Genomic DNA, 22770 nt, shown 5'->3' with positions numbered 1-22770 from the left:
GTCCATATTTGACCCAAAATTGGGTTGAAACAACCCAGCATTTTAACTTCATACTACTGATCACCGTTTTACAAAAGGATTAATAGTTTGGAGTGAAGCATACGTACAAGTGACAATGTTTTATGGAGTTATAGTATGGAACTTATACGAAAGTTGATTGAGTTATAGGCTAATGTTACCGCTATAGCTACCGGTAACTTACATGTCATACCTGGAGATTCAACCAGATAACAAAATATGTCTGGAAACGACACCTCCGGCCATTTGGTTGGGTCATTGACCCAGTTTTTAATTAAATAAGGGCAATCATAACCTATTGCAGTTCATTTTGCAATGTACCGTTGCTGGTCGGCAGGCGTCAATGACTCGCAATACAAGATTTTTGTCATTCAAATACACATGATGATCGCTGTGTTCCCGCTGTGATATTAGAATATCGTGCAAAAGTTCATTTATTTCAGTAATTCAACTTAAAAGGTGAAATTAATATATTATATACACTCTAAAAACTAATTCAGAGGACCTTTAGTCATTACTTAAATATACATATTGTTGTGAAATAAAAAATCAAGTTCAGAGATACAGTTAGACTTTTTACTTGTAATTGTTATTTTATTGAGCTTGGATGACACACAAATTATGCCTATTGATTCAATATACTATCATGACTTGTCAGAGTTTAACATTTTCAGTCAATCAAAAATAATTTAATTTTAAGTTCTGCTAATGTAAAATACAATTTGATGACGTGTAAACGGCCCACAGTTTCCGCGCGCATGCATGTTCAATGCCAGACGACGAGTGGGACCACACAGTTGAAACTCAATCTGGTGAATGGTTAGTAATTTTAATTACACATTTGCATTCGCTCAGGATTCTGTTGGTGATAGCCTACTGTATAGTAACCGAATACCGAAATCTCGAAGTCCTTATTCTGAAATTTGAGTTGTGTTGATAGTAGGCTATATGTAACTGTGCGTTCACACCGGACGCGAATAACGCGTCAAATTCGCGCCTGCCGCGTCTAATTTGACGCTTGAACATTTTGAATGCATTCGCGCGTCCAAAGGGTATAAAAAGCAAGCGTTTGGAGCGAAATTGACGCGAGTCCGAGGCGAAATCCGCTTCTTCTGGGAGAGGCAAGTGCTGTGGGAAATTTAAAAATACTACTGTTATTGTGTCACGAAATGTAGTTTTAAGAGTTGTTCAGTCGAGAATGTAGTTGTTTAAAGCTCAAATCTGTGGTTTATTTATAAAGATAGCGCCTATTTAAAACATTTGATCGGACGTTTTCGGGTTGTGTGAGACCCAGGGGATCACCGGGTGCTCAAGCCCATGTAAGCCGCCTGGAACAGCCTTTACCTCGGCTGGTCCTCCTGACGTCTACCGCTGGTAAACGACTCGAGAAATGTTTAAATTCACAATATATAGCGTCTGTTCTATTATATGAAAAATATAATTTAAAGGACATTAATGACTCGTTATAACGTATGTCAAACGACTTCTTTAATTATGTTAATAGTATTATATATTAATATTATAGTTCATTTAAATGTTTTGAAAGGGAAATATATTAAAAGATGAATGTTACATGTATGTTTAAAAGAGAAATATATTACAATTTAAAAATGGTGCTAAAAAGATAAATAGTGATTGGAAAGCTGTTTAAAAATATACATAATTCTTTATAAAAGTCAGTCATTTCATTTGTGTTATTTAAAATTAGGGCTGGTCCGAATACCATTTTTGAGCTTCGAAGCTTCGGTATGAAAAAACTTATTCACCTAACTTAAAACATTATGTTGGATCAACTTAATTACTTGCATTCATGTTGAAAATGATTAAGTTCATGTTACTTAGAAATGCGTTTTATTGTGGACTAAAAGGTAATTCACCATACTCAAAACATCACTTTGAATTAATGTAATTATGCCAGCAGTCTTAACTTAAAAATTCTAGTGGAAAACGTTAACATATTTTTTTTTGTTGACCCAATGTTTTATTTTTTAGAGTGTAGACTCATTACATGCAAAGTGAGATATTTCAAGCCTTTATTTGTTATAATTTTGATGATTTTACAGCTTAAGAAAACCCCAAATTCAAAATTAGAATATTGTGAAAAGGTTTTCATAAGCTGTAAGCCATAATCATCAAAATTATGACAAATAAAGGCTTGAAATATATCACTTTGCATGTAATGAGTCTATATAATATATTAGTTTCACCTTTTAAGTTGAATTACTGAAATAAATTAACTTTTGCACAATATTTAAAAAAAAATAGTTTCACCTGTATATCACATCTTGTAATAAAGGGGAATAATTGGTCTCCTTTAAAGGATAAAGGCTGGCTTTGAAGGAAATAGTCAATGTAGTACCCAGAATTTTTTTATTGTTTATTTTTTCCAGACAGATCAATTTTTTAACAACCAAAGACAACACACTCATGACACTAATGAACTGTCTGTGTGTCTCTGTTTACTTAAAGATTTGCTAAGTACAAATGCTATCAACACAATATTATGAGTAAAAGTACTCAATGATATAATATGCATTCATGAACAACTTTTAATATTCATTTTTAGTATGAGACATAAAAGTTTACAAAGTTAAAATAAATGAGATAAAGCAAAAAGGCAACAGGACCACTAAGGATAGCATTACCAATAGCAACTTACGGTTAGTTAGTGCTAACTGAGAGCTTTATACTGTATAAGAAATGAAGAGAGAGCCGTTTACTGTTGAACACATTAACTCTTTATCCTCTTGCTGGGGACGCAGAGAAATGAAAACTGCATATAATAAACCAAAAGGCCTATATTACTTCATCTCACATAAGACAGTAAAATTAGATCTACAATCTTTACCCGACAATTTGTATTGACCGCCCACCTCCTCTATGGCACCGCAGTAGTGGGAAATCTGTTCTGGTGGACTTCCTCCTTTCCAGTTGCTCCAGTTTCCCACATGAAGCCCGTTGGTCCAAATCCAGAGTCGACTCTCTTTAAGTCCGACCCAAACTGGCCAGGAGATATTCCTCCTTTTTAGCTCTCGCTCCGTTTCTTTCTGATCGTTCTCCGACTCGATGCGCAGGAGTCCTGAAAAGTTTCTGTTGCAGTAATCCCGAGCTTCATCCCAGGACATATTCTTCTCACTGACATGAATGAAGCTTTCTGAAGAAAATAATTATTAAAATAAAAATAAAATTAATTGCATGTTTTGTTTCATGTAGACTTGAATTTTTAAAAGCATACAATATTTTGTTAACTTACTGTAGCACAGAGCATAATAGATACCCGCGTTACATTTGAACCAAAATCCTCCTAGTTTATTATTTTCTCTTGAGAGAAATGTAAAGCATCCTTGAGATGAACTATTCTGTGTGTAAGCAGAATGTCCACCATCAAGCCAATCAAGGCTGTAATTGTATTGGAGGCCGATCCAGAAAGAGTTGCTCCCATTTACTGCTTCTTTCACTCGTTCATTTTCCGTCTCATCTCTGATACTGACCAAATCAGTGTGCTTCTCTCTACAGTAGATCTGAGCCTCAAACCAAGTTCTGTTTTCACGGATTAAACTGTAGTTGTATGGTTCTTGCCCATCTGTATTAATAAAGACAATAATTTTACTCGCATGTATATATTTATAGGATATAAACAGCTCAGGGATCATTACCTTGATCATAACACATGAAGTACATTTTTGTTGAAGTACAATTGACACACTCCCATCTTCCACCAGTGTTTACGGCACCACAGCATTTTTCCTCAGTAAAAGTTCTGCTGTAATTGGTGAATGTGGCGGGATCACCATTTGACCATTTACAGCTGTTGGCACCAATCCAACCACTCACACTCACACTCTTCACACTATTATTGAGAATATGAACAAACTCATTATTCTCTTTTTCATCATAGATTGTGACGAGGTCAGTGTAGTCTCTTCTGCAAACATTTTGTGCTACATTCATGGGCATTTGTGTATCGATCAAGAAGAATTGTCTCAGTCGACCTGCAGCAGTTAAAAGGGGAACACCTGAGAAGAGATATTCAGTTTTTAGTTAATTACTATTTTAGAGCATTTGTATATTTGAAAAACATTTATATGTGAAACTTGAAATAAATGGAGATTATAGACTAGTGCTCACCCTGTAAAATTAAAAGATCTATAATTTCTTAATAAAATAATAAGAAAAATACGGTAAAACTTTACAATAAGGTTCGTTAGTTAACATTAGTTAACTACATTAGTTAACATGAACTAATAATGAACTGCACGTATACAGCACTTATTAATCTTTGTTCATGTTAATTTCAACATTTACTAATACTTTATTAAAATATTGCACATTAGTTCAAGCACTGTGAACTAACATGAACAAACAATGAACGGCTTTATTTCTATTAACTAACGTTAACAAAGATACAGTAACAAATGTATTGCTCATGATTAGTTAATGTTAGTTAATACATTAACTAATGAACCTTATTGTAAAGTGTTACCAAAAATACTTACTGCTACATTTTCAACATGCATAAACATATGATGTGAGAGGATCTTTTAATAGATGTTCAAAGCTGCTCAAAATATAATAAAGACCGGATTAAATACTCACCCCAGAGCAGAAGCAGGACAGATAGAAGTACCATGGTAATGCTCAGATAATTATAAACCAGATCTTATATTTTATTGAATGGTCTCAATCTTCATGCGTTGTGATGAAAAATGTTTGTTGTTTGTTCTGTTCGATTCAAGGATGAGTTTGACTGGTCAGTGGATTGGAGGAAATAGAAAACAGAAAAGAGAAATCAAATATGTCTTAATAATTACTAATTCATTATTAGTCTCTCTAATTAATACAAAGGCTAAAGACTTCTTGTATGACACCCCCAAACAGTAACATCAATTCATAAAGGTCTAAATGTGTATCACATCAACAAACAAACAATTAGAAATGCAATTAGATTTGCTTATAGGCCTACAAACTGAATTTATTTGAAAGTAATAAAAAATGATCATAAAACAAAGAAAAGATCCTTCTTACCTTTTGAGCAGGGCATTTGCTTCTGCGGAAGGAAGGAAATACCAGACTTATTTAAATCATGCCATAATTTTGGGACGGGCTAACTTAATCTTAATAACACATCCGATTATTGATGATATGCTATATCACAATCACAAAAGGGCTGTTCTTACTGTAGCTCATGTTATTATGTAACAAAGCAGACTTTGTTTAATTAAAACTTTTAAAAAAAGGTTACTGTTATATAAAGTTACATAAAGCAAAATGCACTGCAAACATAATGATTTTATGAAGAGTTCACGGACATTGAAGGAAGAAAGACAGAGAGAAAATATTCAGCTTTTGACTTTTAAATGCTTTTGAAAAGAAACTACAGTTTTCATTTGCATAGTCCTGCACGAGAATAATTATCCTGAAACTTTATTGCTCAGAGAGCGTGCTTTCATTATCTTTTGGAAATTTGTGCATAAACTTGCTGCCTTAGTCAAATAATGTCTCAAATATTAACATCCGTAATGTGTCCTTATTCAAACATCTAGTCCTGCAATATTCCAATCTGATGTGTCACGTTGTGCCCCGAAGCACTATTTATTTTACACACGTTTTGAACACTTTAATTAAATGGAAATGGCATCCTGGTTAGTGAAAAAAATCCAAAATATGTTATCAGTCATTAATATGTTTACATTCGCACAGTTCGGTTATAAACAAATCGGACGAATAAGCTTCTTTATACGCCGTTATTGAGAAAAGCTTTATTATGTTCCTGCCAGATCTTTTTCTTTTGAAATTCATCAAGGTTTGGTATATGCTCCATTTGGCCAGGCCAAGATTTGTCTCCCTGAAGAATGAGTCTCAAACACACACTTTCTGCTTTATGGAACCCAACCAAAGTCATTAGACTATTAATCCATCAGATAATAAGGAAATCAATTATGTGGAAAAATAAAAAAATTGTGTTCTGAAGTTTTGGAAGTTGCAGGGACAGTCAAGATGTGATGACTTATTTTTACCCAGTGGATTATAAAAATGCATGCAGCACCATTAAATGTTCTTCACAATATACTTGTAGATATAGTGTTGCATATGTGAGGCATGTTGTTTCAAGTGTTGTCACAGAAACTCAAGGAGGATGGACAGTCAAGAGGTAGGTGAAGAATTATCACTCAATCCCTATGAGTCTGGCTCGTCATGTCCTCTCCTCGATCCATCCCAAGATCTAGAAGATCTTCTAAAGCAAATCTAAAGAAGATCATCCCAAGAAGTCCAGAAGATCTTCTAAAGCAAATCTACAGAAGATCATCCCAATATCCAGAAGATCTTCTAAAGCAAATCTAAAGAAGATCATCCCAAGATCCAGAAGATCTTCTAAAGCAAATATAAAGAAGATCATCCCAAGATCCAGAAGATTTTCTAAAGCAAATCTAAAGAAGATCATCCCAAGAAGTCCAGAAGATCTTCTAAAGCAAATCTACAGAAGATCATCCCAAGATCCAGAAGATCTTCAAAAGCAAATCTAAAGAAGATCATCCCAAGATCCAGAAGATCTTCTAAAGCAAATCTAAAGAAGATCATCCCAAGATCCAGAAGATCTTCTAAAGCAAATCTAAAGAAGATCATCCCAAGAAGTCCAGAAGATCTTCTAAAGCAAATCTACAGAAGATCATCCCAAGATCCAGAAGATCTTCAAAAGCAAATCTAAAGAAGATCATCCCAAGATCCAGAAGATCTTCTAAAGCAAATCTAAAGATCATCCCAAGATCCAGAAGATCTCTTAAAGCAAATCTAAAGAAGATCATCACAAGGAAGTCCAAGTGAGAACGTGCTGTTATCTTCTGAACAGACATAATCAGACCATCATGTTCTCCTCATGTTGGAGATTCAGACACTGATGTGAGTTTGAGTCTGTAAGGTGTTTGTTTGGTGTCTCTGTATAAACCACTTTTCTCCCCATGTCTTTTATCTGTTTTTCTCACTTAGGCCTGTTTACACCTGCTATTAAGAACCGTTTTGGTCAATCGGATCAAGCCAATCTTGGGTCTTCAGCTGACAAAGTTTAAATCCCAGTTGGCTAGCACTCAACCAGTAATGTTTACACATTAGATCAGTAGGTGGAGAGTAGATGGTCTTTGTTTGGCTGTTTGAACGCATTCGACCACATAAGCGTTTACACTATGAAAGCAATCCGGTCAAATGTGTTTTCAACTACCTCTGGAAGTGGTCGAAAGTGGACAAGCTAAAAACGTTCTAGACATTTACACCAGTATTTAGCGTTGTCCACTTGGGATCCAATCATAAAGGGGTGGAATAATGCCCTTTTCACAAGATGTAAAATAAGTCTCTGATGTCCCTTGAGTGTGTATGTGAAGTTTTAGCTCAAAACACCCCACAGATATTTTTATATACACTCTAAAAAATGCTGGGTTGTTTCAACCCAATTTTGGGTAAAATATGGACAAACCCAAACGTTGGGTTAAAAATGTAATGTAAAAATTTAACCCAAAGGCTGGGTTTGTCCATATTTTACCCAAAATTGGGTTGAAACAACCCAGCATTTTTTAGAGTGTAGCATGTTAAAGTTATCACTCTTTGAGGGTGAGTAAAAACGCACCGTTTTGTGTCTGTCCCTTTAAATGCAAATGAGCTGTTGCTCCCGGCACAGGGGGCGGAGCTTCAACAGCTTGTGTCCTTTTACCTCACACAGACACATAATTAATTGATAAGATAATTAATTGAGAAGTTAATACAATTCTTTGGACAAATATAATACCAAGTTTAATTGGAAAATGGCATTTAAGACTTTAATACTTTTTAAGACCCCGCGGACACCCTGTATACACACTCTACTACTGAGTATCATGTCCACAGCGGCCTATGGATAAACAAATCTCTTTATCTTTCAGTTTTACAGGAGCTGTTTGAATGGTTTCACTGCTCTAGCCTGAGAGACCATTCTGTTCAAGATTTGCTAAAGCCTTTGACCTCTGCTCAAAAGAGGAAAGGGAGTATGATGTTTTGACTCTCGGTAGACCTCGAGGAGCATCTCCTGTTTAGATTTACAGCATTTGAGTTCTTAAAATCAAACTACGAGTTTAACTGTGGTGAAAACTTCACACCAGAACCCAAACATCTGTGATATTTCACTTTTATGTTTCAATGCGACTGCATAATATGGTCATTAAATATGTCTGCTACTTCAAAATGGATGCGTGGTGCTTTTAAATGCTGTAAATCGGGTGTTTGTAATGTGTCATCAGTGCCACTCGGATTATTTCCACCTGAAATGTTTGTATTACTTTAGTTAATGCAGTTGCGGTGTCAAACAGATGATCAGGTGACACTGATTATTTTGTGATTGGATGGTTATAAATTAGTCTATCAGAACCTGCTTCTAAATTTCTAAGTATTGCAGTATTAAAGTCAACATGAAATTAAAATAGACCCCATGTACATCCTGGTTTTATTGTGTACAAATGCAGTTTGAGATGGTATTTGTATATTTTACTTGTATTTCACAAGCTTCACTGAAAAAAATATCCATTATATGCCCCATATTATCACCATTTTATCTTTGAGGATTGATAAATGTCACTAAGTCCCAAACTGCAGGAGTCTGTGTTTTTAATAAATATAATATGATCATAAATTAGCTTTTTTCATGTCCATAAGATCTCGTATGTCATCATGTTAAAGATGTAAAACTCAAATATATCATCTTGTGAATAAAGTCTCTCTGAGTTAATAGGATCTTCTGGTGTGTCATAAATCATAAATCAGCTCAAATGAGACTCTAAATAGTTACCTGAGAGAAATGAGCTGTAGAGAAACAGCAGCAAACCAACAAAACTGAAAATCAATTCATGACACAGGTCAGAAAACAGTGAATATTATTCATACTGAATAAATAAATGAGCTTTAAGGCTCATCAAACATCATGAGTTTCAGTCAGGAGTTCATTACTCTGAGGAGTTTGGTTGTTACAGAGACTAACTGGTTGACTGACCAAGATCACTTGAGGCTTTCAGTCAGCTGTGGATGCTCCTGTGTTTGCAAGAAGTTGTGGGTTTAAGACAAAATATAAGACAAACTTATAAGAAAAAATATAAGAAAACACCCATGACAGAAGAAAGACCAGTGGCTCAATGGTTTGAATGTCACTCGTTGATGTGGAGATTCCTGGTTTGAATCTCACTCTTAAAAACTTTGTTTATGAATGAATAAATCAGACAAAACCACAACAAAAAAAGAGTGACCCATGGATGTGCCAGTGGCTCAGCAGTCTGAGCGTTAGTTCTTGGCATGGACAAGCCTGGTTCGAATCTCCTTCAAGATAAGTTTGTTTTTACTGGTTTTTAATGAATGAAAAAGACAAAATTGCAACAACAACAACAATATAAAGAGAGAAGTAAACGTGAAAGGACCAGTGGGGCAGCGGTCTAAACGTCAGATCTTGGTGTGGACAATCTGGGTTTGAATTTCTCAGCTGAGGTGAAAACATTGTTTAGTTTCACTGGTTTTTCAATTAATAAAGAAGACAAAATTACCAAAAAGAGCAAAGTAAATATGAAAAGGCCAGTGGCGAAGCGGTCTGAACGTCAGTTCTTGGTGTGGGCAATTCTGGTTCAAATCTCTCTCTTGAGTTGGATAATAGTTTAGTTTCACTGATTTTTCAAGAAATAAAAAAAGACAAAATTACCAAATATATAAAAGTAAGTGTGAAAGTGCCAGTGGCTCAGTGGTCTGAATGTCAGATGTTGGTGTGGGAAACCCTGGTTCGAATCTCTCTCTTGAGTTGGATAATAGTTTAGTTTTACTGATTTTTCAAGAAATAAAAAAAGACAAAATTACCAAATATATAAAAGTAAGCGTGAAAGTGCCAGTGGCTCAGTGGTCTGAGTGTGTCCTCCTTGGTGAGAAGGACCTGGGTTCAAACCCCAGCCTGGTCATTGAAACATGGTTGCGTGAAGGTCATCGGGTCGTGAGCTGTGACAAGCTGCAAAGCGGATCGGATCATGACCAGGATGAGAGAAGGCAAGACATGAAGGGGGAGTAAAGATCCAGACAGCTCCCCCTGGGACTTCCAAGACACTATCCAGCAAGGGTTATGAGGAAGGAGTCCAAATTTTCAATATTTACTTATAAAAATTTCCAGACAAACACTAAGTAAATATTTTGGGTGTGGCTTTTGGACAACTCCCCTTTAATCTTGACTGTACCTTCAATCCATCACACAGAAATCTCAACGTTACCTGGCTTTCTCTGGGAAAACACATCAGGGCATTTCCACTTACACATGCTGAAAAAAAACACAGATGCATTAATAAACTGGATTTCGAATGAAGAAAACTTAACTGGTCTATTTTAGATTGGCAATCATTAAATTACAAATCAGTCACAGCTTGTCCAAATTAATAGACATTAAACTAAACCACGTGGGCTAGACATCATCTGAATAATTTGTGAATTTGACAGATGAGCTCATATTTCATTTGAAAAACTGATTAAATAACAGCAGGTGTTGATGTTTAGAAAGCTGAAATCAGCTGGAAATCATGAACGGCACACAAATTTCACATGTATCATTTTATTGTACACAAACTGGAGTGGATCATTGTCAAACACATGCAGGTTCAGTCTGTTGAAACCTTTATCCCAGAGAATGGGTATGAGCTGGTACCATTATCAGACAGGTCCAAGAGGTCTTGCCCAAAGGCACATTACAGCAGCAGAGTTCACTCCGTTGAGTCCGGAGAAAGGTCAGGTGAATAACAGTTGCTCCCCTCAAAAGACTGCATGCCAAAAGTCACTCACTGCTGTGGCTGCTTCTCCTCATGACCTCCAGCAGCTCAAACCAAGAGATCCCTAAAAAACAGACAGCAGTGAGACCATCAAAAAAACTTCACATTTCACTAATAAGTTCCTGTAGGACACTACAAAGACATTACAAGAGTAATGTTTATAGAATAATTTATGACCAATCAAACTAATGCAGCATCTGTAAGATATCAATCAAGCTCGGCAATATAATTAACTGTCAATTTGATGTGAAAAATACAAAACAATAAGTTACCATACACAATCCACTGGATGTTTGTGAGGCAAGTTATTGCATGTCTATGATCTACACCAGTATATCCCAACCCTGTTCCTGGAGGCACACCAGTATTTCACATTTTGGATGTCTTCCTTAAGGCGGGCGTACACGGTGCGATTTTTTGCTGTTTTACGAGCTCGCAGATGATTTTTTCACTCGGGAGAAATCGAGTGCAAATCGGTGATGCTCGCATGGTCGCGGCTCGCAGCGTGTGAGAGGAATTACGAGCCGAGCCGAGCACGTTATGAGCACCTCCCCGACCTCCCGATCATTTTTAAACATGTTTAAAAAATTCAGGGAGTCGGCCCGATTTTCACCAGCGTAGGCTGTCCCCTATTGCCAAATCATACACAACCGCCTCACAGGCTAGATCGATGGGGCTATAACTCAGTGGCAGCAACCACACAGCGTGCGCATACACTGTCACACACACACACACTCTCTCTCTCTCTCTCTCTCTCTCTCTCTCTCTCTCTCTCTCTCTCTCTCTCTCTCTCTCTCTCTCTCTCTCTCTCTCTCTCTCTCTCTCTCTCTCTCTCTCTCTCTCTCATGTTTTTATGTTGAACGGAATGGCTACTGTTACAGTATCTGCATTTGCACACACATTTCTGTCATTTTTCTATCTGAAGCTATTGCCTGAAACATTGAAAGCTCTCACAGAGACTGTGTTTAACCGCCAGCTCGGGATAAAATTTGTGCAGGAGGACAGTCGTGCCGTGTACCAGCTGCTTTGACGCGATTATCAGTTTAACTGACTCGTAACGTGTGCAATATCTCACGACCTCCCGAGTGTCCGAACTCGCACCGTGTACGCCCGCCTTTATCTGACCCATACATGTCTGGGCTTGGAGTCTCTAGAAACGAGCTGATGAGTTGATTCAGGTGTGATGGATTGGGAAGAGTTGGTCTGGGAAACACTGATCTAGAAATTAATTCAAATCAGGTGCAATGATCAGGTATGAAGACAGTGCTGCAATTAAAACTTCAGGTGACAGAGGGCACTGCAACATATAATGCATTAATGGATTAGGAACATACTTTAAAATGGAATATAATTTAAAATCTTAACAACTGAATGTTCAAGAAACAGTCAACTATTTTTTTAGAAAATAAAATAAAACTGTTGCAACCACGTACTGTACGTAAAAACAAAACTGCATTTTTATGTTATTAAACAAAGGGTAGTGGTCATTCAGTGTTTATGTGAAAACAGACTTAATAATAATGAAGTACAAGAGTAAGAGAACTCTACAGGTTACTTAAATATATATATTTTTTAAATATGATTATACTTACTACATTCAAAGAAGACCTCTCCTTCAGCTCACTGCGTTCATCTGATAGATTGCATATTGGCAACAGGTTGTCAGAATATTAATCACATTTTCATCCAATGGGATCACTGCTTGTAAAATAGTCCTGGCCACTGCTGATGGAACAATGTGTGATTAAGCCAATAAGCTTCTTACAAGCATCATCAGTCATAATATATTTAGAGAGCAAGCAACAATGTAATGCACTGTTTGAAAAAAATAATAAAAATTTAACGAGCAACTCTGTGGAGAAAACAAGAGGTTTAATGTCATCCTTCTCTAATCACTTCAGATCTGTATGACCGTTTGCAGTTAATCAAGTCAACGAAACTCATCCAACAGTGTAGATGCTGCTTGTAGAGAGCAAAAACCAAACGCAAATATGCCACAGCTGAGTAACTTATATTAACGAGTTTAACTAACGAGCTGTTGTGTTCACCATCTGATACCAATTTCCAAAACTATTCTCCATCTCCATATATATTAACGTATCAGAGTTCATGATAGCCTAATGCTGGCTGCACTTTCTTGTTGTGAAATAAAGCTTGTTCAGACTTTTTTGACTGCACGTTTCTAAATAAGTTTGTTTATTTTGTAATTGCAACTCTTCATGCTAAATGCCACTGCAGACGTGTTCTCATGTGGTTGCACCACTGCTTATATATTATGCTTTTTCAATAAACAGATTAATTTATAATTAAATTACAATTATGGTTATTAAATATTGTTAATTCCAGGATATATCAGTCAACATCTTGCATGTGCAATACAATAATACAAATAGCTTCATCATCACACCACGGCTACTTGTTAGAAAAAGTAGATTGTTACTGGAAAAGCTGAACTACTTTCATGCAACTATAAATGGTTAGCTAATAGCTAGATTAGAAGTAGTTAAACTTTTAGTCACTATTTGTAACTTTTAATTAGTCATCCAAAGACTGACATGTTAAAAAAAAAAGAGCCTGTATGATTGCCTTAGGGATCCTTGGCCTGAATGCTTAGGCAGTCTACATCAATCTGGATAGATTTGAAAACTGAGTTTTTGTTTCAAAACGCTCTCCATCCACACTAGCGTTTCCCAAAAGTTTATCATCCACACTAAAACACTCGGAAAACAATAAATATTCACCTTACAGCGCATGCGTAAACCCTCATAAAGGCTCACTGAGATGATAAAACAAGACAGTCAAGTTATTATCACGCAATTCTTCTGGCAGGATCATTTTATTTTGCGAAATATCTTAGCATGATGCGCATCAGGACGCTCTCACTCACCATTATATGTTTGGTCTAAATAAACGCAACTGCTGTCATGTTTTGCCGCAGGACAGCAAATGCCAGTGAATTTTTTGTCATCTTTGCAGGACTGTGAAATGAAGAGTGTGCAAAGTACCATATTTTAGTAACTGTAAAAGTGAATAGCACATAACAGTCACAATACCACTATAAACAGGCTGCGTTTACACTTGCCATTAACATGCGATCTCCATGATCCGCCCGATCAGTATATGCCGTGTTTACATTTGTTCACATTAAGTAGCCTCTGTATCTGGATAACCAATCGATTTCTGTTTCCTGCATTATATTTAAATTAAGAGTACCGTAAAGATGATCAAATAAATGTTTTGAACGAAGGAATAGGCTACTTGCAGAGTTGATCAAGAGCGCAAGAAAAAGTTCAGGTACGCTTAAGAGTAAAATGTAAGTGCCGGTACCGTCTACCAGTGAGTACCGCCCCACTTCGAGCACTGAAGGCAGCCATATATACCTATGGGTTCAATATGAGTCACATGACTAAACTAACGTAATCGTTTTAAAATACCTCAGTTTTCACAGTCCATACTATAGCGTTTTCAAATGTATCCACTTTGGAGAACGTTTTCAAAAAAGCTTAATTTTCGTTGCTAAAAACGCCGTCTCACTGAAGGCCGAACCGGATGCTTTTTCTAACGAAAACGTATTAGTGTGGAGAAGGCCTTGGCAGGCATGGACAACAACTTGTGTTTCACTCTGATGGGTTACCTTGAACAGAGAACAGCAGAGGAAAGTACTAATTTCAGACATTTTAAAGCTGCTTTTTTTCTTCTTCTTCTTCTTCTTCTGCAGTTGAAATAAACACTACTTAGCGTACATTATCCATCTCATCAATGCAAGACCACAGCTACAGCGGCAAGCTCTCATTGGGAAAACGCATTTTATTGAGCATTTTCTTTAATAACTGCCATAAATTATAAAATGGTAATTGGGAGTGAGTGAGCCACTGAGAATTATTACACACTTGATTTTGATTAAATCTAATTTACTTCCAAATAGTAATCAATGGAACCAAACCCCAAAATGCGGCCTAAAGTCTGAATTTAGTCAAATTTATCCAGTAAAGTGCTAATTGTGTCTGTCACTCTGTATGGAACATGCTGCAAGGCTAAACAATGTCTTATTTGAAACAATGTATGAGTAGTGCATGTTGGTTCATAACATCCATTGCACACACACACAAAAAAAGATTGTGAATAAAGTGCATGTTCAACATTTTATGCTGAGTTCAGTTTGCGATGCGTGGCAAAAAAAAAAAAGTGCCTTGCTTCTGGAACGCAGCATCATGTTGCTCATGTGGGCAGTGTTGTGTTAATATGGGCACCAAAATAAGTATGTGCAACTTATGAGCCACAAAAACACAATGTGTAAAACATCTACTAAACTACAACACTATTTGGACTATATACTTCCACACTATACACTTGCATACTTTTGTTGCCTGTACCTGGTGAACAATTGCCTCATATACAGATGTGGAGGTTTCAGACGGTCCGTATAAAAACTAGTTTGCTCTTGTATGGAAAATGATGCAAGGCTAAAGCAAGCCTAAATTCACAACATAAGCAAACGTAAAATTACCAGTGTCTAAAAACAATACAGAGAAAAGCCTAAGTTAGATGTTCCTGGTTCAAAGGGACAAACTTTAAAAATGAGGACCGACAGAGGAATTGAAGCAAGAGACACTGTTCAAATACGTGAAATATATGGTCCATTTAAACTGCAAAGGTTAATTATAAATTAAAATGATTGTGACGAATGTGAAGGGGGAGGAAAGGTTTCTCAACTAGAAACACTTCAACTTCAATTGAGATGTCCTTCAAGATGGCTAACTTTGATCAATATACGGGTCATGGGCCGGGTCAATGAGGAAGCATCAGTTTGAGTATAGAGAAGCATTAGAAGCGAGGTTTTCACAGTGCATTGCGGGACTTTTTTAGGGAAGCGAATGTTTTATTGCACTGGTAGGATGTTGCAATTGAGACAGCCCTTAAAGGAACACTCCGACTTTTTGGGACTTTAGCCTATTCAACTTATCCCCCAGAGTTAGATAAGTCCATACATACCTTTTTCATCTCCGTGCGCGCTATAAGTCTGTTTGACACACCCACCGCTAGCCTAGCTTAGCACAAAGACTGGATGTAAATGGTTGCAGCTAGCATACTAATCCAAATAAGTGACAAAATAACGCAAACATTTTCCTATTTACATGTTGTGATTTGTATAGTCACAGAGTGTACAAAAAACAAAGTCACATGAGACACAGACATATTTTAACCGTATAAATACTGGGAACTATATTCTCTGAAGGCGAAGCACTGCTTCTTGGGCGGAGTGATAACCGCAGCACCTGAGACGCGCTCTGAACGAACTCTCTGCTCCTCACCACGGCACGTCTAGAAGCAGTGCTTCGCCTTCTAGGTAAGCTAGGCTAGCGGTGGGTGCGTCAAACAGACTTAAAGCACGCACGGAGATGAAAAAGGTATGTATGGACTTATCTAACTCTGGGGGATAAGTTGAATAGGCTAAAGTCCCAAAAAGTCGGAGTGTTCCTTTAAAATGGCTGACTCTCTGATCTGATCTGTCCCCTGACTTCTGAACTAGGGAGCTGATTGAGATGCACCCATACTGTTTTTTGTCAAATATAGTGAGGAATGATTTCGGACGCAGTCCATAACTGGTTTATAAAGACAGTCACTTGCCGTAATGATGTAACCTGCCAAAAGAAATCACTGGACCATTCAAAAACATTGTTGACATTGACATACACTTTAACTCTGTTGTCATTTTTGTTAATATCATCATTATTAGGGGTAGTAGTAGTAGCAACAAATCAGCCAAAAGCACATTAGAAGTCTAAAACCTTTTAAATAAATGGCAAATAACATTTTTAAACTTAGTATATTAACTTTAGCTATATGCAAGCTAAATGAGTTAAAAGTCCATATTGTTATTAATTGGAAATAATCTATGCCTATGCAAAATACTTGAATTATTAAATCATTAAGATGTGTTTTCGGAGGTCTGTTGCATAGTTGAACAAACTAGTTTCAGAGTAAGTTTAGAGATGATAAAACCATACAAATCTAGCCTGGTTTATGTAAGGTTCAGAAGGCTCACAAACAATGATCGGTATAAACGGCACAATTCACTTGTTGAAGATGAAGAGATAAAATATCATGAGAAAAAAAAATATATGAAAAATATCATACATTTAAATGCATTTACAAGGCAGGAATAAACACTGCTGCTGAAGTGAGAGTTTGGGAAGGCAGTTGAAAGAAAATATGGAAAGTTTAATATCAATTATTAATTAATTTAATAATATGAATATATTAAAATACATCATTGTAATTAATATAAAATACATATATCATAGCCTAATAAATAACCAGCAGCAAAAGACGGACAATTTTCTCTCTAAATTTGTGCCCACAATAAACTGCTTTAATTGGGTGCAAGGGATGTGAGTGGCTTCATTGCATCGGATATGTCACTTTGCTCGAATAGTTGATTGGTCCCGAATAAAACCTGCTCCAGAGACGGTTAGCGTGTGTGTGTGTGTGTGTTTTTATTTTTTTATTTGCATTTTCAAAACATTACGTTCAATATCAAGTTCACATTTGGTAAGAACAATTTGAAACAACAATAATTTAAATAAAAGAAACAACAACAAAAAAGGAACTTAAAATAGACTGTAAAAGGTTTCACCCGGGTACGTGCTTCCCATACATGCATAATAAAAGTCTCATGCAACAACTTCACAATACACAAATTGTTACACCGTGTAAACCAATCCACCCTGGCTGAGCCCGAAAAAAATAATCTCAAACTTACCTGGATAGCTGAAATCGACTTCATGGCATGCAACAGGCCTCAAACTGTCACAAAGGACGTGTTGTCTTGACAAGACGCTGACGTTGACGACGTGCGCGCTCTGGTAGACGCGCGGCGCGAGACTTGAACTTGAAGGAAATTCACCTCAGCTGACGAGAAGTTGTGTTGACGGCGTTGTGGCTTCGCAATCCAATGTACCCTCCTTTGATTAAAGTAAGCCCATTGCAGTTCTTATATTTGACAACAACGACACATTTGTTAAGGTAAGTTGAAAGTGTTTCTCGAGTTTCACAAGTTTTATAGGCAAGTGCCAATCATCGTCGTCAAGTTCACACAGTAATAAACGGCATGTCTTGAACATGACTGTAATGTTTATGTTGTACATTTATATATATTTATTTGACAGTATATAGTTATATAGTTACGTACGTGTCAACAGGCGCGAAAGAAATCCGTTAAAAAAATCGTTGGGGCGTGTCAGCAAAATATATGAGTGTGTATAACTTAGTTCATAATTACTTTTACTCAGACTTGGACTATGAAATCATCATATAGCCTTATTCAATTACAGAAAATGCTAACTTTATTTCTAGATGTCAAAAAATACAATGTCATTGAAATAAAATTTAATATATTATTTTAATAAACATTTAAATCTCAGATGTTACAATGTGGTTTTACAACTTCAGAACTATACACCAGCACCACCATTTTCACAAAGTTGAGCGTTGGCGTGCTTTTTGCTACGACCACCCTTACTTAAGTGAACAGATGAGATGTCATGTTGTAATACAAATTTGAAAAAGCATGAATGAGGCATTAATATACCATAAATGCCTTTCTGTGAAACTACCTGTACGCTTAGATGCCTTGTTCAGGTTTGTCACATCAGAAATAAGCATTTAAAGTTGCCTCCAGAAGTATTTGGACTCTGCTTTTTTCAGTTGAGGTGCACAGGTATGTGTCACTCATCTCTGGTTTCATTAAAATTAATAGAATGATTAAATTATTCAAAGCTTGACATTTTTTTATTTTATTTAAGGAATTATATCCATGCCAAAATGTGAAAAAGGTGGGGGGAAAAGAGCAGAAGTAAGAAGAAACCTGAGGAAGGACATCAATTGGTGACGACAACATTCAGTGCAGAGATGAAGATTATTATAATGATGAAAGTAATAAGAATGAGGGTGAGTATTATAGTAGTTATAACATTTAATCTGGCAGTGAAGTCACATAATTATTGTTCCTCTCCTTCTCTGACAGGTTTTAATCTGTCAAGACAAGAGCAAGAACAAGCAAGAAGCAAACTTCAGAAGTGCCCATTCCTTCACTATTCACTACCACAGTGGGGCAAATGTTTAATGATGATCAGAAGATACTGAGAAAGCAAATATAAAGAAGAGGAGAAGAGACAACGCAGGCAAGTGACTGGGGAAAAACAGCGACACCGAGAAGTAAAGTAAGTAAAGATGATGACAGCACCATACATACTTTATTTATATCCTAGCAATGGCCTAGCCACCACAAGGCACTTAAAACTTAAACATTATTAGCAACTCCATCGTGTTACGGCAGACACGCTTAAAAAAAAAAAAAAAAAAAGATGTCATTGTAATTCAAGGTATATTCAATAAAATATGCCATTTCATTTTTGCCCATTTGGCCATCTGAAATGTTCACAAACACAGTGCAAAATGACTCCCAAAAAAATTTGAATGATACTCCCAAAAAAAGAAGTAAAAAAAAAAAGTTAAACTTAGAAAATCTGTCATACTGCCTGAGCTGCTATCATTGTCCCTGGTGTCTGTAGCAGTCTGTTCAATCTACAGTAATCCAAGTGACAAATTGAAATGGCCACTGTCCAAATCTGACCTATGGCTACAGTTCTCCCCTGTCTATGTGTTGACTGAATGCTCTTCCAGCAGCTCAAGTCAAAAGTGAATGAATCCGCAGTCTTGATTTTTAACTTTTTTTTTCTTACCTTTTCTAAATAGTTTTGCAAATCAAACTTTTGGTTTGCTGAGACGCTATTAGGCAAGCATAAGTATGTAATTGATGGTGCTGCAATGATTGCGGTGGCTTTTTGAAAAATTTGCCTAAGCATAGGGAGTTTTTCCACCTTGGATTTTAGAAAAACTGTGCATATGGTCAATAGCTCTGTTAAAAAAAAAATATATATATATATATATATATATATATTACTGAATTATGCATCAACATGCTTAAAGAGTAGCTCTTTTTGTTGGCAGCAGTGAATGTTCATGTGTTATTTATTTTAGTTTAAAGACAAAATAATAGTCTCTAACTTTCGTGCTCTTGCAATATTTGTCAAATATTTTGTTGTGATATCATTTTGGACCATATTGTGTGGCATTGCTTTAATCTGGCTGTAATGTAGCCAGATTAACAGTAATAGAGTAAAAGTGAAACGCATACAAATACAAACCATGATAGACTCATTTGGCCTTCATTGTCCCCTTCTGGTGTCCAAGCTACAGCTACCTTCTCATATATTTTCAATGGCCAAATGGACAAGATTTCATAATCATCTTTTTCAACCAAAAGGCTGAATTTATTTCTGCTCAGACAACCTCATTGTTCATTAGTGTTTCTTTGCAGTTGCTATAATGAATAATGTGTCCTGTCAGGCGCTAAAACATCATAGCAGACTAAATTAATCTAAGAGGAAAAGTTCTGCTCATCATTTAGCTAGTTCATACACTAACATTTTGTGGGATGTTTCCAAAGGACCTGTGCATTGTTTATCATCTAGACTTTATATGCAGTACAAGGCTTTTTTTCCAGTACAAGAAAAAGGTTTTCTTGTAAGAAAAATTTGTTGTAAGATGAATCAGAATGCTCACTATTCTAATAATTCAACTTAAGTTATGCTTTATTTGTTCTTTTTTTTTTTCACGCCAGAACTATCCTTACACTAGGGATGTGTAACTAATCTTATTCTTGATCCAGTATCAAGTACTATCAAGGCCATTATCCCTGCTGTCGTTACCAATATTGATGCTTCTACTAAATAATTTTTTTTCTGTGGTTCTGTAATTATAGTCATTTAGCAGTATATTTTAAAGTAGTTCAGGAGAGAAATAGTCCCTAACATTGTTCACAGTTTTCACGTTGAAACTTTTATTTTTCGAGGTAAATAAATAGCTACATTGAATTTAAACAAAATTGCGATATTATAAATCTGAAAATGCCAGCCATTCTAAAAGTAATTGTTTTATTTATAATTTTAGGAGAATTCTTAACGGTGTGAAGTACACTTGATTTTTACTGTAGGTTTCAATGTGTTTTAATGTACAGTGATCAGTCATTTTTTTTTTGCTGGAATATTGTGCTACAACCGAGTGTTTTTTGATTGCAGTGTCCAGGTCACGTATTTGGGTTGCTGCTATTAAGATGCTAACAGCTTTCTCCAAATATTTAGAAAAAAATTATATATATATTTTTTTTTTAATCAAATGTTTATTTGTTACATCTTTAGCTACTAGTTCACTACCTTTAGTGTATTCAGTAAAGAGTTTTGCAGAATTTTCTAGTTGCACCACATCTTAATTTATCCAAATTGAACCATGTCCCATCAAATTTGTAATTAAAACGCTAAACAAAGCGAGTCGGCCATCTCTCTTTTTGCCCTAAGGCTGTCTCATCTGAGTTTCCATGCCTTTAAATGTCAATGCAAGAGAACTCCTTTAAAAATTGAAAAAGTCCATTACCAGTGACATTTCAACATGTGTGTGCAACACATTCAGAATAGATGAGTCTGTCTAACTATATGCAAACCTCCACAGATCTCTTGTGTGTAATTGGAATTTTTTTTCCCATAACATTACTGTAACCCATATGTCTGGTGTCACATCCATAGTCACAATTCTGCCTTGATTGTGTGCACCAGAATGATTCATGAAAGATCAGAAAGTCCTCATTCTTTTAATGCATTTTAGTTTTATGTGTAAATGTCATTGTGGACTGGGTGGGAAGGGGTCGTCTACCATTATGTTGAATGTGAATCCTCCTTCATACACTGTACCCGTTTTTTTGGCAAGAACTGATATATAAGTTGAGTAGAAAGAATAGCAAGTCAAATGCATCTTAAGCATTTTTCTTTTTAAATTAGGACAGGAATCCATGGTGTTTAATTGTCGAGCTCTATGCCAAGGATAAAGAGTAATGTTTTCTAATACATTAATGTTGGTTTGAGTCTTTGCTCAAATATATCTTTGACTTTTGATCGACTGTAACTGTTCTATAATACTGCCAAATGACCATCTGTCTTCACTGGTTAAGACCCAAGCAATTAGTAAATCTCTTTCTGTAAACCTTATAGTAATGCACAGCATGGATAACATAGCTTTGAGTCTTGTAATGTATTCCTTTATAATCCCAATTCATTATATCACGACTGATGTGCCTGTAATAAGTTGTCAGAAGCTTTTTGGAACTAGGATATGAAACCTTTATCTGCTTCAGGGTCTTGATCGCCAGGCAAATATAAGCATGCTGTCTGATTCAGATGACTGGCAGCCAATTACTGAACAAAATGCAGAATCTATATTTTTACTCTGAATATGACAGAATACAAGTTACTTGTTATGAAAGGGGAGCCATTTACCCAGTCCTACCTCTATTTTCTGTCATGCGAACATTGCTTATTTTCAAATAACCCAGTATCTGATCCTGAAGGTTATTACAAGAATTTGAAACACTTTGCTGGTTGTGTATCGTTCAACGTCGTTCAGAGGCAGACTCAGTCAAGATTCTCTCCAGGGACACTTGAGATGAGATACAAACACAAGTGACAAGCCTGAGCTTAGCAACTGTATAGCACATTGTTTGATAAATGGATAAAACAAGCCCATCTGAAATCACTCAGACAAGATCCTCCAAGGAATATCACAGATCTGTTAATTCTAGTTTTGGTAAATAAAATTCTCCCACATCTTTATTTTTTTATGGGAGGGCAGCAGTATCTTATGAGGAAAGTGCAGAGGTCAAAAGTAACAACAACAACAACGCAAGTAAAACTCTGTAGGATGCTTAAATGTGCATGTTTTAAACCTCTTGTCCTTAGACTATTGGATCTCTATTTCATGAGTGGATTTAATTTTCCCTCACATTTTAACAACAAAACACCCTCAAAAATTTAAAAGCATTGTTCACGTTTAACATGGC

At 36.1% G+C, this 22770-nt stretch overlaps 2 long non-coding RNA genes across 2 annotated transcripts in view; one reads left to right on the top strand and one right to left on the bottom strand.

Moving 5' to 3' along the window:
- Nucleotides 1–10593: 10593 nt before the first annotated feature.
- LOC307004627 lies at nt 10594–17708 on the bottom strand. Its single transcript, XR_013799085.1, has 3 exons — nt 17584–17708; nt 12413–12545; nt 10594–10884 (listed from the first exon to the last, which is right to left on the bottom strand). It is a non-coding gene; the product is annotated as an uncharacterized lncRNA (long non-coding RNA).
- Nucleotides 17699–22770, top strand: part of LOC307004629 — a 71596-nt gene continuing 66524 nt past the window's right edge. Inside the window, exons 1-3 of the long non-coding RNA XR_013799086.1 lie at nt 17699–17796; nt 18626–18770; nt 18847–19042. This is a non-coding gene — a long non-coding RNA (uncharacterized lncRNA). The remainder of the gene's footprint in view (nt 17797–18625; nt 18771–18846; nt 19043–22770) is intronic.

The sequence above is a fragment of the Phoxinus phoxinus genome (assembly GCF_949152265.1).
Source record: "Phoxinus phoxinus genome assembly, chromosome: 9".
NCBI lineage: Eukaryota > Metazoa > Chordata > Actinopteri > Cypriniformes > Leuciscidae > Phoxinus > Phoxinus phoxinus.
This window is presented reverse-complemented; position numbering and strand designations above follow the sequence as displayed.